At 42.5% G+C, this 17,333-nt stretch overlaps 1 long non-coding RNA gene across 4 annotated transcripts in view; it reads left to right on the top strand.

The window, feature by feature from the left end:
- The window catches only part of LOC136007713 (uncharacterized), a 47,370-nt gene that overhangs the window by 20,374 nt on the left and 9,663 nt on the right, over window positions 1-17,333 (top strand). For 2 of the 4 annotated variants that reach the window (XR_010609825.1, XR_010609824.1), the window contains exons 3-4: window positions 3,159-3,306; window positions 11,982-12,120. This is a non-coding gene — a long non-coding RNA (uncharacterized LOC136007713). Of the gene's footprint in view, window positions 1-2,037; window positions 2,983-3,158; window positions 3,307-11,981; window positions 12,121-17,333 lie in introns of those variants that run through there. The other 2 variants (XR_010609826.1, XR_010609827.1) reach the window with 2 other exon arrangements.

Here is a 17,333-nt window from a genome sequence, read left to right as displayed (position 1 = left end):
TATGACTCACTCCTTTTGCTTTCAGCATTCCCTGGGATTTCTGAGAGACCTGTTTGGAGCCACACCATTTACCTTGCAGGCATTTTTATACTGGTTTTGCACTATGATCAATTTTTGTACTTAATTTGTTTTTAAATTAGCAACACTTATTTCCAGAAATCCAAATTAACTCTTGCCCCAGCTTGATTTGCAAGCATTACAGCAACAGCTCACTGCATTTGCTGGACCCATCACTACTTAACCTTGTGTCTCTCCCCACATCCTGGGCAACAGCTGTAAACTAAATGGAGATGGGCCAATTCTAACACATCTCTGGCCTTGGCTCCTGATGAGAGTTGATTGTAAAGGAAAATGTTATAACATTTAGTGGGCACATGCATGCACCGTTTAACAACAGCTGCACAATACAATGTGTGAGGTGCGATCACAGACCATATGTAGTGATGGCCAATCAATATCTAGCTCACAAGTTGCTATGACCCACACACAGACAAGTACTTCATTGTATTTACTTCATGGTGTGCTGAGATTACAGGAAAAGCAGACTTTGCTGCCCAAGCTAGTAACAAGGTACAACCAATGAATGGCTCAAGAGGAATAGCATAATACAGGCAGATTCGCAAACACTACACTTAATGGCTCCAGTTGAGGTTCACATGCTTCACCAGCCCAGCTGTTCTCTTGCAGGCAGTGCAGCAACTCAATTTTGTGCAGCCCTGGCAACCTTGTGAGGTTTCTTGCTTCTGTTTGCAGCAAAGAACAAGCTTTGGTGAGACAACATGGCACGGAAACAAGTATGGAGTTCAGTAGTGTTTTCGGTGATGCCAAAGTATAGCACTGGCAAGTGAGACATTGGCTAGCCAGAAAGCGACAAGTTGGGCAACACTAAAACAGTTTTGGTTTGGGCAGGGCCAGTGGAAGTCTCTAAGTCCAAGTCACTTTCAACGCAATGAAGGCATTGCCCAGTGGAAGGAGGTTTCAGAACTGAGACTACTCACTATTTTTAGGTTTATTTGTTCTTACTTCCTTCCATTTTTCTAGAATTTGCTATTAATTAGCTGGTTTTGTCACTACCCAGAGCACCCCAACCAGCATTTCTCTCAGTAACTCAGGCTCTGATGTACACTCCTGTGCATCTTACGTACATAGACTCCGTGCTTCAGTACCCTCCTGGCTGGAGCAAATCTTCCCTCATCTGCCAGCCAAGGAAAAGGGTGAAGGCAATAGCCTTAGGGATACCAGGCTTGTTTGAACTAAGTCCTCATTATCTGGCAGAAAGGAGAGCGAGCATAAATCAAAGTCTGTGACTGATTATGCAAAAAAAAAATGAGTGCAGCATCCTCATGTGATTGTTGCTTTTTTTGTTGTTATTCAATCAGCTGCGTTCCCAGTTGACATGTCAGGTTTCTAAACCATTCACAATTATTTTTTAAACCATGTAGGACATTAACTTCTTGCGCTCCTTTGTTTCCAGGCTGTTGATCCTAGAAGCGAAAAGTGACTTTCGAACAGTGTGCTTCAGCACTGGGGGCCTGATCCAAAGTCTACTGTAGAGAAAAGAGATTTGAATGCCCATTCCCAACAGGGTTTTGAGGACCTCCAGAGGAAAACTGCTCACAACAAATGCCTGTTAATTAAAAACAAAAAGATTATCAGCCTAAAAACAATAACGTTGGTTAGGATGGAATTCTTCGCCATGTCATTTGAGACACGAAATTGTTACTTGAAGCCCTGAGTGACACTCTCAATAAGGGCCAGCTGGTGGAAATTACTAACCATGTTGTAAATAGAGTTCGAGGGAACTGAGGATCAGGCCTGTGGTTAGAGGAATCAAAACCCACCCAGGCTGGGGTAATGACTAAAAGGTGGCCTTGCTGTGACACTCCGGTCCTTTCCTTCTCCCTCCTCAGCTCATGTGCCTTAGACTGCACATTCCTGAAGGTCTACACAGGAAATGGTTGGATTCGCTTGTGCTGTGGCTGCAGCAGACACTGTCAGCAAGAAAAGAGGGGAGGAGAATGCCAGATAAGAAGGGAAGAAAGAGGAAGGAGAGACAGAGGTGTAAAATGGGTGAAGAGAAGAATAAAAAAGCCAAGGAAAAGTATGTGAAGAGAAGGCTGAAGGTACCATCTGAAAACTGAGCTGATTTCTCCAAGTATCTCAGCTGTAGCTATGAAAATAAGTCCACTTGAAGCACTGAGGAGTTGCTTCAAATGGGTTGATCATCACCAGCTCTTAAATTAACTTTATAGTTTTTATATTATTATTCTTGGTCTCTGAGAAACAGCTTTGCAGATAAAGCAACTGAACTGAATTGTGCAGCTGTAAAAGAGAAAAGATTTAAATTATAGCCTAAATATTCTCCCAGCAAAGAAGAACACGTTCAGAGAGATTTAGGGCTTAATCTGACAAAGAAGTGGGTGGGTAGGAGGTGCTTGGTACTTCACAGCTTTAGCACCTCAGTTATTAAAACTCATTGAGGAGATATACATCTCTGCTACCTAAAGGCCTGTCAGATGACAGGGTGTGAACACATCATGTGTACCTGCATGTCTAGACTGTGACAGAGCTGGCACGCTCGCACTGCTATCACACCGCCATCGACACAAGTACAGGAATTGTTAATCACTGCTCACAGGAGCCTTAAAATCAAGGGGGAAAAAAAGGGGGGATTTGAAGAATGAACTTGGCTTTTGGCCAAACCAGCAAAGGAAAATGAGACAATCTTGTTCTGGCAACCATCTACTTTAAGTAAATGCTGTCTGCCATTACCAGTGGTCTCTTAAGGGAACTCTGCTTGAGACTGAGCAAATCCCTTTCTGGGAAGAAATCATCTGTATCTCGCATCACATGGGGCATTGGCCATCAGCTGACTGAACTGAACATGTAAACAAAGCTGGGCTGGCAGTCAGGAGTCTTTCTTGTTATACAGGGGAAAAAAAGCTCTACAAAAGCTCATGATCCATTTATGGCACCATCCAGGTCAGTTTGTCACTGAAAAATTAATTAACCCTGGACAATCAGGCTTTTAGTAACTCAGCATCTTCATTTTACTTTTGTGGTAGCTGAAGACAGGCATTTTACCATTTTTTCATGGGAAGATACTTCCTTGCAGAAACACTTCTCCAAAGTCCTGTGCTGGTGCTGATGTTTTCCAGACTTGGTACTTGACCACAGCATAGGATCACAGCGTGACCACAGCATGAGGAGCAGCTGAAGGAACTGCGGTTGTTGAGCCTGACTGAAAGGAAGCTGAGGGGAGACCTTACCTTTCTCTACAACTACAAGAAAGGAGGCTGTAGTCAGGTGAGTGTTGGTCTCTTCTCACAAGCAAAAAGTACTAGGATGAGAGGAAGTGTCCTCAAATTGCACCAGAGGAGGTTTACATTGGATATTAGGAAAAATTTCATCACCAGAAAGGTTGTCAAGCACTGGAACAGCCTGCCCTGAAAAGGGGTTGAGTCACCATCCCTGGAGGTATTTAAGAGGTGTAGCTGTGGCACTTAAGGACATGGTTTGGCGGTGGACTTGGCATTGCTAGGTGAACGGTTGGACTCAAAAGCCATTTTTGGCCTGAATTTCCTCTGTAGGGAAGGGTCAGATGAGCACTCTCCACCTTTTCAGGAGTGCCTCTCTGTTGGTCTATCGCTATGAATGCTAAACTCACAACACAGTCCCAGCCATGTGTGTGGCAGTGTCCTGAAACTCCTCATGAAAGCAGCTTGGGGGGAAGGGACGGGAACCCAAGAAATCCTCTGCAGTGCTTTGACAACAGCAATCCTCACAAGAGCTCAGCCTTGAGATACAGACCCACAGAGGACCCCAGTCCAACCATCCAATGCAGGTGGAGTGGTCTCTGCCCATGGGAGTTCTTACTAATCCGTGCAGATGACCAGCAGCTGAAGACAAGACATGATGACAGATACTGACCCTCTAGACTGCACCACACATCTGTTTTTAAAGGTGTGTGAACAAAGTGAGTTTATTCAATGTCTCTAGGCAGGTTTGTTTGGAGTTTTTTGACTATGGTGTCAGTGCAAGGAGGAGTGTAGCTATCCTGGTAGTCCCAGCACACTGCTGCCTTAGCCATGGTCTCCTGAAGACCCCTGTAAGCTTCTGTCTTGCTCTGTGTGCACTTCAGCTGACCCACTTCTGGTTTGGAAGCTGCCACTTTTCCTTTACAAAGTCTGGACATTGGGTTTACTGTACTACTTTTCTCATGCTGATTTGATGAACTGTTAGCTACGTGGTTTATATTCAAAATGATTTATGAAGGCTCAGTCCTCATCCAATCAAGAGAGCAGATAATTGCTGTGAAAGTGCATGAATATGACTGTGTGAGACCCATGTTTTATATCATATTATAATGAAATCCATTCAGGCCTCCCTGTTGCTCAGAGAGGATTTAGAAGACAGATTTTGTATGATTTGGCTCAAGGCAGAGCAACCAAATCACTGCTGAAAAGCTCTGCTTTCTCTAAGACATTAATTGCTATTTTGGCTAAGAAAAAGAAAAATTCCTCAAAAAAAGTAACTCAGGAACAATGAAACCAGCAAAACCTAACCAGAAAGGTGGTGTATCAAAGAAAATGCACTTAACAAGAACATTAACAAGAACATCTGACTGTGTAGTCAATGGGAGGACAGTGAAGGACACAGTCTCACAGCCAGTCTGCTCCTTTAAAACCTTTCTAAGAAACAATATAAACTGAATGTACTCAATTGTACCTTATTCCCTGTATATGCTGTGTTTCAGTTATTATGGGCTGGGCGTGAGAGTTCAGCACAGAAGCTCAGTTATTTTACTGTCCATTGAAATTGCCTTGACTGCTCGAGAAATAACCTCAGCACTTCCCTGAAATAGGAATCAGAATAAATGAAAATGCTGGCAGCTGAACCTCGGCATAACTTACTCTTTAATGTGTTAACAGCGAGAATATGGGCAAAGTCCTGCTTTTTCTTTTTGACTGTACTCCCACCGATTCACAGCATTAATTCAGACAGTAACCTTTTCTTCAGTGGCTAGACCCAGCAGTGAACATACAGGCAATGGAGAGGGGACAATAAAGATGAATACATTATGTAGTGACCAGCTTTCTGTCTAGAAGCCCAGTTAAATAATAACATTTATGGCATAAAAAGAAGGTAAACTCTGAGCAAGCAGAGCTGTTGTGTTCCAAGTGATGTGTTGCATTCACACTAGGACTGAAATCCACCTGAATCTTCCTCCTGTGGCTTATTTGAGAGCCTGGAGATAAATTGAAGGAGAAAGGGCAGGTAGGTTTTGGTTTGGGTTGGGTTCTTCCAGGTTTGCCTGCTGGCACTTGCACAGAGCAGTTGCGGCTTGGTGGGACTGTGCATTAACCGGTGAGGCACAGGAGGAGCACTCTGGTTCTGCTGCAACTTGCCTGTACCCATGTGCATGCAAGCAGCACCACATCAACTCATCTTCAGCTGCTGCAGAGCAGTGATGGCAGGATCAGGCCCTTGTGTTGCAACACAGCACTGACAGGACAGCGGAGGAAGACCAGGCTAGTAATGCAGCCCCAGATCAGCATGGCTTACTGCCCCAGAGGGGCTCCTGCTTGCAAAAACATGAGCAGGAACTGCTGGTTTTCTTCACTGGGGAAAAAGTGTGTTTTTAATGCCTTGTTCCCAAATGCATTGCATAATAATCTTTAACAATTCTGCTCATGTGGGCAAGGAAATATGTAATTACATACATTAAATATATAGGAGTTAGTCTTCTGAGTTTATATATAACCTTTATTTATATTCTCTGTGATAGGAGCAGTAGATTTGCAGTGATTCTGTTTTAAATCTCCATTGCAATATGGATATTTTATTTCAACTTTCTTTGCCAGTGCTGGAAAACCTAACATGACTTTATTGTGTTACTTTACAAGAACCAAAAAATTGATTTAATACAGCAGCCTACTTGCAATCCCTGGCTTAAGTGAAATTCTAAGGGTAAAATCTGTCTAGCATGTGTAATGCACTGATCACCAGAGCTATGAGCTCTGCATGGGAAATACTCTATGACTTGATAACAATCATTACAGAAAATATGTGCATCACTTCACAGAAAAATCTGGTTCTTAGAGCTGTAGTTTAAATTCTCTCTCCTAAAAGAGCAAAATAGCTTAACAAATCTTCCCTCAGCCATGCTGCTCACTTGCAGCTGGTTGCTTGGAGCACTACTGTACAATTAGTGGGCTGGAAGAAAGAGAAAGCAATTCCATGCCTAACACAAGGGGTTACGTTTTCACTGCAAACGGTTCAGTTCTGCTGCATATGGAAAGAAGTTGAATGGTTATAAAAAATAATTCAGATCCAATGTAAGGTAGTTGCAGTTCTTCTCAGTAAAGGACATTATCATAGAATCACAGCATCAAATCCAATTGTATCATTATACCCAATTTGAATACTATGAATGTAACCCTGTACTCTAAGTGATGTCAAAGTATAAAAGAATGGAATAGTCCTGAGAAGAAAATAAAGAAATGTAAAGCAGAAGTGAAGAGGGAGGAAATGGATTGTACATTCAGATCTCTATAAATTCCCACTGATTTGTCTTCCTACAGTTGTCGTGAGTGGTGTTCGGATAAAGGCAAAAAAATATGGTTTTATAAAATGAGAATAAAATGATAAAATTAAAATAGAGATAATTTGATCTCTTAGTTACCAATTGATCGCTACATCTCCAAGCACCTAGTTCTTCCATTATTACACAATAAAAAAGAACTTTCAACAAGAAAAGCTGGTTATTGAACGGAGCTTTGTAGAATGAAAAATAAAAACCTAAAAATTGGCATTTGATTTGCCAAGACATAGATGCCAGGGAAGCTCAAGGTGTAAAACATTCTTTACTGACCAGTGTTCTTAACCATTCAGATTATGGGGATGTTCTCATAACAAACATAAACTACATCAGATGGGTGCTGAGCACAGACGTATTACTAATACATCTCCATGTTCTTGAATTGTATTTGAATAAAGAAGTTTAATCAAAATGTTGACAGATGGAAAGAAACGTCGTATACCCAGATGGCTATATTTATTTTATTTAGGATATAATGAGAAGTCAGAACTTCTTTACCTTGTCATGGTGTTTGTTGATGAAATTCAAAAGTCTGAAGCTGGGAGCTGAGTGGATGAAGCTGCTTACCTGTTGTGGCAGCTGAATTATTGCATTTCACCCTGATACCCATTTATGTGCCCCTGCCCTTCTGTACCCCTACACTTCCCCTTTGTACATACAAACATTTACATTTTTAGAAAGAAGTAATCTAGTGAGCAGTAAACTCAGCTGGAGGTCACTGATCAGTGAAAATGAGAGAATGAACCTGATGGTGACAAAGCTGTCTGATGCTATTAGCCTGGGTGATACACTACTGCTTGGCAGCGGGTTCAGAAGAGTAAATAGCACCACTGAAACACCGTGTCACTGGGCTGGAGCACTGGCAGCAGCAGCAGCCACTTTTCAGACCAGTATTTTGCATGGATATGGTTTCCACCAATACCTCAGAAGAAATCCAGCTCAGGGTTAGGGTGATGTCTTTAACTGTACAATGTCTCTCTCAGAACTGTCTTGTTAAACCACAGCTGAACTATCAGAACAGTGAGATCAGTTTGCTTTAGTTTTTTGCTTGTGTCTTAACACGTAGCACAGAAGTGACTTAGGATGCAGATCTCCCTGCTGACTGGAGCAAGTCAAGAAGCTTCATAGTTAATGCACAGGGCCATGTGGCTGAGGAGAGAAGGTAGAGAGACTTCTTGGAAAGAAAATGCTAGAGACATCGCTGGTGTCTGGAGGTGCTTTGCAGAGGGTCTGTGAGCCAGGGTTCTTCATCATCCTCTCCATCTTGGCTGTCCAAATAGTGAGAGGGAAAGCATGATCAGGTGGGGTGTTTAAACATCTTCTGCAGCTGGGAAAAAGACGTAAGAATATGAACAAGGAAATGCTGCTGCCACTCTCCGGGTAAATAACTTTGCTTTCTACAAGTAAGGGAGGAAAATCAAGAGGAGGAAGGGTAATACCTGAAGCAAAATGAGGGCTGCAAGAAAAACAATACTTAAAAATACCACACAGCTGTATATGTAATTACCATTGACCACCATCAGTGTTCTGCCCACTGCTCTGAGGAATGGCAGCGTGTTCCTGACCCCATACATCCCCCCAGTGCCTCTAATACCCTGTTAAGGACGCATGCTCACAGTGATTAAAACATCTGAATACAACCTTGATTTATTTCTTTAATTCATATGAAATAGGAAGGTTCTGAGAGAAAGTGATCAAAGGTGACATTCTGGTTCAGTGGAGCAGCCCACCAAAATGCCATAAGCCAGCCCCCCTTCCTGCTGAATAACCCAGCATGGTCTTCCCAGGAGCTAATGCAGTCTCTTCCTGGGATGGACACTTCACTGGCAACTGCTCCTCCATTTAAGCAGCTAAAAATGCTTCTGGCTATCTAAATTCAGTGGAAAACTGCATGGAAATCACAAAGTATTTCATTAAGAATTTGGTGTCAGATCTTCAAGGCTCTTGGAATTACAATAACCATAAATAAAACATGTAAGGAACAAACTACATTATGAAAAAGTTTAATTCAAATGTAGCATGGGTTAAGGATGCTATTTGAGTATCTCGAAAGGCACAGGGAGCACGTTTACACTATTCCATAGTCATATGCCTCAGGCATCAGGTGACATTTGTTGGAAAGCTTCAAAATGGCGTGTTCATACAGGTAGGAGTCAAAAGCCCCAGAAGATACAGTCGACTTGGAATTTTGGCTCAAATTACAGAACCTGCCCCTTCATCACAACTCTGTTCTGAAAGCAGAGGGATGTACAAACTCTTGCTTATCTGTAACATGTTTTACAGTTCCTATTCCTGTGGTATTTGAATGCTTTTCATGGGTTTTCAGATTACACAGAACTGTGTCTCATAATGTATTTGAAACAGAAGTGATTTTTAAATACTACTACTAATAATAATAAAAGTTCCAGGTGATTTGCAACAGAAGAAAGGTGATTTCCTGTTGGGTGGTATTATGGGGAGCTTTGAGATGGCTCCTCCTTAAAACAAGCATCTTTGACACACAAAAAAGGCTTTGCCTTTCAAGAGCGACATCTGGTTAGAACACAAATGAGAACTATTCACTATTTAAATCAGAGCAAATACAGGCTAAGAGAAAGTAGGCAGTTTAAAAGAAACTCCATCCCTACTCACTGTGTTCTTGTTGGACGGGTCCTTTTCTTTTGTTATGCCTCAGTCTAGGGCCATTTCATGGTCTGTAGTTATGTCTGTAATGGTCTGTTTCCTAGTAGTGGCCTTTGATTAAGTTCCCTTCTGAATCCTAATTCCTTCAGTGTTTAAGTCAGTCCTCTAATGCTTTTGCAGAAGGTTGTGAGGAGAAAGAGTTGATAGAGACAAGTTTTTTGCTAATGATAATTTACAGCAATAGTGCTGAGAGCAGGCAGCTCTGTGCTTCGAGAGATACCACAGCCTTGAGGGAGAGCTTTTAAATGCAGTTCAAAAATTACTGGCCTGGGGAATTATAGTGGACAGTCTGGGAGCCCAGAGGGTACTGTCAGCACCATGCAGCTCACCACCCTTCTTCCCCCCTCCCCTCCAGGATGGGGAGAAGAACTGAAAGAATGTAAACCCCATGGGTAAAGAACAGTCCAATAACTAAAGTATAATATAAAACTACTACTAATAATAATAAGGGAAATAACAAGGGGAGAGAATATAAAACTAAAAGGGGAAAGGGAAAAACCAATAAACATAAGTGATGCACAATACAGTTGCTCATCACCTGCTGACCGATACCCAGCCTGACCCGAGCAGTGATCTGGGCCTTCTGGGTGACTCCCCCAGTTTATACACTGAGCATGAAGTGCTCTGGTATGGAATACCACTGTGGCTACTTTGGGTCAGGTGTCCTGGATCTGCTTCCTCCCAGATTCTTGTGGAGAGCAGGAGAGACTAGAAAGTCTTCTATCAGGGTAAGCACTACTGAGCAACAACTAAAACATCAGTGTGTTATCAGCATTGTTGCCAGGCTAAAGTCAAAGCCACAGCACTGCACCAGCTACTAGGAAGGAGAAAAAAAACCCAACTGTTACAGCTGAAACCAGGACAGGTATTTAATTCTATCTCTTTTATACCTGCAAACCACTGAAAGGAAGCATTTTTGTATCAGTCTACATAACCTTTAATTTATCTTTAAAGTCTCCAAATAAGCATGTATTGGTTTAAATCCCAGTGGCCTATAGCATGTTTTCAAACTTAACAGGGTGAGGAATTTAAAATGTATTCAGAATAAAGACAAGACTTACCTGATTAAGTAAGAGGGCTCCTTTGATGTTTGCGTCTTCCCAAGTTTCTCTGTAATTAAGAACTGGCAAAACAAACTTGCTAATAGAACCACTTAGCATTAGTACCACAGCAGTATTTAGTGGGCATAATCAGCTATCACTGCTTTGTGCTGAGCATTTCATGACCATGTAATGATCATCCAGGCAGCCAAGTGCCAATATTGCTGGAGTGTTCTCATGTGCTCCTGTAGTTCTTACAGTACGGCCTTAGCTCAGCCAGTCTTCTATCTACCACACCAGCTTTCATGCCCTGTTTAAAGACAACCCTCCTTAGTACTTCACTATTATCTATGCAATTCATTGATCACAAGCAGAGGTTGCTCTTGTATTAAATCAAGCTATTGTGGTAGCCATAGGGGCAGTAGGTAATCTTTGGCGGCTTCCAACTTGGCCAATGCAGGTAACAACACTTGGGAAGCAGGAAGAGTGTGGCAGCAGAGAATAAGAGTAAGTAGCATGCTTACACCTTTTTTCATGTGATCAGGGTACTGCTTTGATGATCCAGGGGACAAACCTCAGTGGAATCTATGTGCTCTCAGAGAGGAGAAGGTGCATAGAGGTACAATCCCCTGCTAAGGACCTGAGCAAACTTGTACAGTCATCCTTTACATGTTATCATTGTAAGGGACTTCTCAACACCTGCTTCCTTGCTCTCGCCCTCTCAGGCTGCAATGGGCTGCAGCTGAAACAAGCAGGAAGAACCCTGGCAGTTGTAGTTATTCTAGGAGCAACACAACAGGGCTAAAAGCTTGATCTAGTGTTTTTCTGCTCTGCTCTTTCTGCTTATTTGTGCTTGAGCAGGGGAAGTAATTTCTGACTGTTTCAAAAACCTTATCAAGCCTTGTATGATATCTGTAAGAGGTCACTATCTGGAGATGATAGTATATAAAGACATAGAAGCTATGTTAAGTTAGATGGGATGTGGTTATTGGTTCAGTTGAAAGCCCATCAAAGCAGTGCTCTGGAGTCTGCCCAAGCTTCACTTTACTGGTGAGTCTGAATATTCTTACTTAGACCTGGGTTATCTTGAATGTTTTGGATCCTTTTGGGGGGCAGTGGTTGCCTTGCAAAGTAAAGGAAGCTGCATATACTGATGCATGGTCAAGTATCTCCAGTTTAAACAGTGGGAGGCAGTGGCTGTTTGGGTTTCTTGAGTCTGCCATGTGTGGTGGAAAAACGTAATCATCTCAGTTCATTCACATTCAGGCTGTCCTGTACCCTAAGCCTTATGGAGTAAGTTTTGTTAGGTTTAAGGTTATAATATGAATGAATGAATGAATGAATGAATGAATGAATGAATGAATATGCTGTAAATCTCCTCAGCTGGTTTTTATCACAAGTACTTTCTTCAAATAATCTGAGGATATGTGAAATGTCTTGAAAATCTTCATGTGTTTTGGCAGAAATGGTATTCTCCGCCAAAGGAAATGCGGTGTGTCACACAATAGGGTGAAGGCTCAGGGATACAGTAGTGGGTTAGTGAACAATTATTGCTAGAAGCTGGCCAGAAGACAAAATATATGTTAATAGTTGTCTTAGTTAGATTGTTATTTCAAGTTTCATTTAATGGATCGCTAATGGTTTCTGTTTCGTTGTAGAAGCTCTTCTGCAATGATCCTGTTTCCTCCATGAGCTCTGGGAGGCTGGAAGGCCCTACAATAGTGGGAGCCTAGGAATGATGAGGCTTGGGACCCACCAGAACAGATCTTTAATCATGGATAATTTACTTAATTTCAAGTAAGTACGAAACTGGCAGTGAGTTAGCAATCAGCGTGAAGTTAGGAGCCTCAGTTCTTTGCTGTATCTAAACTTACATCACATTGCTCCTTGTTTCTGGATCAACTTCATGTTTGAACACAGAAGAAGTTTGCTTTGATATTTGAAACAAGTTGGTTTTGACCCATGGAATGTGTGTGTGAAACTTAGTTTCCTCTGAACAGCCCTTTGTCCTCTGTAATACTCCAGTGAGCCAAAAGTCTGCAAACTAGATCCTAGATTTACAAGTGTGCTGATCAGTTAGCCAGTTGCTAACAGTACTCCTAGCAGCTGAGTTTTGCCTGTTTTTCTTTCAGTTGCAACACTAACTTTGGTCTCCTTCCTCATCCTGCTGCAAATTCTTAATACAGCTATGAGAATATAGTCATCTTTGAGACTTAAGCACCTGGCAATTGGCCATGGGGTTAAAAAGAAGTGACTGGTGCAGAAGGAGTCGCAGACAGATGATCAGAGAGTGTAATCAAAACCATGTTATTTTCTTAGGAAACCTGCTAAAATTGAGTAATTTGAATATAAACCACAAAACATCATGAATTGGACTTTAGCTCTTTTCTGGCTCCTGTGCGCTGTGCCAGAAACTTGAGTTGCCATTTGGAAGTCCTGCTTCCATAGGGACATTTTTTAGATGGCCTATGGCCAGCATCACAGCTCTGGGGCATCATTTGTAGAGATGGGTCCACACTGAGGGTCTGTGAGAGCTGCATGACTCGGCTGTTTATTCCTCTGGCTCTTGAATCGCCACAGACCCTGTGTCAGAGTGGGGATGCTGTAAAAGCAATGTATTTCCTCTTCCTGTACACCAAGTGCTGCAGTATATACAGAGCCCTAAGTAAATAATCTAGGATGCATAGCTATAAATTACAGCCACACACACACACTCTAACAGGTTTTTAAGAACAACAAAGCCTCACCACATAGTTCTCATGTATTCCTTAGTAACTCTGTAGGACTGCTTCTGTTTGTGACTGTTTCTGTTATTGTTGGAAGATTAAACCTTCTCAAAGTAGATCATCATAAGGATGGAATCTGTCCAGTGACCACTTAAATCAGAGAAAACCTCTTTGCTGCCTGAACCGGTTTGTTGCAACTGTGATCAAGAAGCGCCTTGTGTGCATTTATTTGTTTGTTATCCAGTACTGTATTTAATATTGAGGCACTCTGCTAATCTCTTCAGTGTTATCCGATATTTTTCCAATCTGAAATTAGATAAACAGAGGAAAAAAAGATCAGCGAGAGTCCCCTATTTTATCAGCACAGATAGGACAGCCTTATATGAATGTTATCAGATGTCCAACATAACTTGGTTACCTCAGTATTGGCAACCAGAGGTATTTCCTGCTGCAAGGATTAATTTATATTGCTTGTGTTACTTGTATAACGTGCGCTTTGATAGGCATTACTCTCTGGTTTTACTGTGAAAAGGATGGACTTGCGCCTCAACTATATGACCAGAAGTTGCGATGTCCAGGCTTTTTCCTCTGACGGTATCGTGGATGTCAGCAAACTTCCCTAAGTACTTTGTGGATATCTGTCTGCCCCCACCCTTTTTTCTTCCTTATCCTCTGTACAGCATTGCTTAGAAGGGAAAAATAGGAGAAAGTTAATCTGATTGTTAGCAGATACAGACAATGAAGCAACTGCCAGCAGGCAGACTGCAGTCATTGCTCTGTGGAGGCCCAGAGGTGCTTCCTCCTTCCCTGGTTGTACACCTGAGAGATGATAAAATCCTGGTGCTGCCTCTGCCTCTACTGCACAACTTGGGATAGAGACCATCCCTGTGGCATGCTTCCTGCTGATGTGTGTGGGACTAGAGGACAAGACAGACAGGAAGGTGTGTGTGCGCATATATATATATATATATATATAGTATTCTTTAGGAGAAAAGAAGCCTTCTGACCTGTTTCAGACAAACATCTGGAGAATCAGAAGCACTCTTGTCAGGGGCGGAGGGGAGCTTTGCTATCTCTGGGTTTGTAGTTGTGGTCCTGAGAAGTACAGGCAAAGAAGTACAGGGAAGACCAGGCAGGAGGAGTTGACCAGTGCTTACAGAAGATGATTAAAGGTTAAGGGGGTTTTATTTTGCTAAAAAACTCATAAGATACAGAGTTTGAATGTGTGAGTAAAGGGCACTAATGCAACAGAAGCTTGAAACAGCACAGGCTGGAAAGATGCTGGAGCTGTATCAGCACCTACCTGTGATGTACAGCTCTGCTTGTGTTCTCGGGCTGGCTTGTAGGTTCATGAATCCTGTGTCCCAACAGGGTCACCAGTGTTGTGTGCACTGCCATGTGAATTCCCATGTAGGCTTCAGCAAGAGGCACAGACTGCTGGAGAGGAGGGGATTCTGGTGGCCATTTCCCTCCACAAAACCTGCATGGGGAGGCCAAAGGAGTTGTGTTCCCTGGTATGCAAAAGCAGGTGACCACGGAACCTGGGGGGAGTGGGAGGCAGGCAGGGCAGCAGCTAAAGGCATCAGGCTTCAGGAAGTCAGGTAGGTTAGACGGAGACAGAGATGTCTGAAGCAGACTCCAGGCAGGAAGATCTACAGTAACTTGTGAGGCAGCCTTATCTCGAGGCAAGCAGATCTGCCTTGCAGGCCGGGTCTCTCTTTTATGCTATGCCAAGTTCCTACTGGGAAGCTCAAGCTTTGCGAGGGCCTGTTGATCCCCAGCCACATGGGAGCTGCTGAGCAAAGGGCCATGGGAGAGCACTGAAGGCTCTCTTGCCCAAAAGACTTAATGCATACTGAATACAGAGGGTTCTTTTCCACCTCATCAACTGTCCACTTACCATACAGAAGCAGTAAGTGATACCAGGCTTCTTTTTAAAAATGCAGCCCATGGTTATAAACTGCTGTTTCAGTTTTATATTATTTTAGTTCTATTTCATCATCACAGATACTTCAGGCAAAGCCTGTACTTGCAGAAGTAAGCTACCAAACTAAAATCTCATATGCCTATGAAGATCGCTTTCATACTGAAGTGCATCACAAGTCTGAGAGGTACAGATACTTGTCAGGCAGAGAAAAATGCAACAGCACCGGTTAGACGAAAAGCTAAGCTATAGGAGGTCAAAACTACCTCTTTAATTTCCCTTTAAAGTGATGCAAAATGTGGTTCTACATGCACACACACAAATGAATCCTGTTTGATTCATGGAGGAGGGTGTGTTTATTTTGTATAGTTAGAACTCATCGAATTACTTTGCAGGGCATATGCAATGGGCACAATTCATGTTATTTGCTTAGATAAGGCTCCACGGAAGACTCACAGAAGCATGACTTGATGCTGACTATAAAGCATTCCGTTTGCTAAGAGCTGACTGCTATAAGGAAACAGAAATTCAGGTGGAACAGGATGTAATTGCTGCAGGTACTTTAAAACCACCAGATCACTTTTCAGATGACTCCTATGTAGCCAGCAACATAACAGATCTGCCTGCTGGAAGGGGCAAGACATTAAACTTGTTTATGTCTCTCATGTGATATGGTAAGAACAAGCCCTACTGCCTGCAGAGGAAAGACAAAGCAGTCTGCATACCCAAACAAAACTGTTGATCAGCCTGCTGGCATTTAAATCCTGTTGTTCTTGCTCTTCTTCCCTCCTTTTACGATCTGTTTTTGCTCTTGTGAGGGAGGCAAAGTCCCACCAAGGAGCCCCCTGCATGATAGAGTGTTGTAAGAATGTGCCTATCATCACTGTATGGACCAAACTGAAAACTTGCAACAGCATTGCAGGTTAAGCAAGAATATTGCCTAAGGTTCAGTTGCTGAGATCTGCTCTGGTTTTTTTATTTGGCTATTCTTAACAGAAAAACCAGGCAACTGCATGCGAAAGTTTCAAGACCAAGAGGCGTATTCACTCCCAGTGTTAGTGCCCTAATCTGTCTCTTTAACCTCAAGGGAGAGAGGTTCTCTCTTTATGGCTAGCCCCCTAGATCATTGCCAGGAGAGGTGGCAGGCACACAGAGCTGCCTGCCCCAAATGCCCAGCAGTACACTGTTGTGCTTGTGTGTTTTGGTTCAAAGACAAGGGATCAGATCTACTTGCGTTGACTGCTGTTGCAACTCTGAGAACATGAGTATTAGTCCTGACAGGCAGGGATTTGTTCCTAGTGTTTTGGTTTTGACATGGCCAGATTTTAACAGAGGAAGAAAAGGACTTTCCCAGGTGGGAAACTTCCTGTTCAAGACACCTCCAAGGAAGTACCACAGTATTCTGGTTACAAGTTTCCCATTTCCTCCTGAGAGGGTACCCTTTCAATAAGTCAGTCATTCCATCCCACAGCCAACGCTTTTACCAAGTAGTAATTATTCAGCTCTGAAGTTTCCGCTTAAATCCTCATTTCCAATTGCTTTGCCTGCCCTCTGAATCTCCATCTACTCATTATGCAGCTCTGGCAACTGTGTGCTCAGAACCAAGCACAGCATTAGCACAGCTGTAGGAGATTCCTACAGCTCAGACTACATTACACTGATCTAAGCCACTGTGGCTTCGTATCTCACTGTTGGTACTTCTCAACTCTATAGTTTTCTGTCTTTCTGAATACCAGCAGTCTAATTTTTATCTTCAGCTGTTGTATATGAGCTCAAATACAATGAGATATGTACTTATATTGTCTAAACACTACCTATGGCTTTCGTCCTCTTCTATGGGCCAGGTAAACATCAAATTACAGTTTCTCTCTACCCTCTACATTAGGACATTAGATGGAGGATAAACAAAAAGTGTTCACTTAGCTGTCAATGTTTCTGGCTAATCACTAACCCTAATCACTGCTAACATCCTTCACCTTGTAAATGGCTGTATCAAATGCCTGTCAAATGTAAGGCATTTGATACAGATGATCTACATCTCTGCTACCAGATGATATCTTTAGAATCTTCTCAAATTATTTGTAACCATCAGCAGAACAAGTACCTTTTCTTGCTAAGATATATTACTTCCCCAGTCCGCTAGCACATCCCTGGTGCTCTACCACTTATCTGAATAACTACCAGAAGTACAGCAAGTCCATTAGCTGATTCCCTTGCTGACCAGTACAGTAGATTATCTGGACTCCTGCTGTGCTGCAGTAAGCTCACATTTCACAAATATTTTCTTACTTGCCTTTTATCAGCTACTGCATTTCATCCTCATTGATTTTCAACTGCCCCTCACTCCAAGTATTTTTAAA

Source organism: Lathamus discolor, chromosome 2 (assembly GCF_037157495.1).
Source record: "Lathamus discolor isolate bLatDis1 chromosome 2, bLatDis1.hap1, whole genome shotgun sequence".
NCBI classification, from domain to species: domain Eukaryota; kingdom Metazoa; phylum Chordata; class Aves; order Psittaciformes; family Psittacidae; genus Lathamus; species Lathamus discolor.
This window is presented reverse-complemented; position numbering and strand designations above follow the sequence as displayed.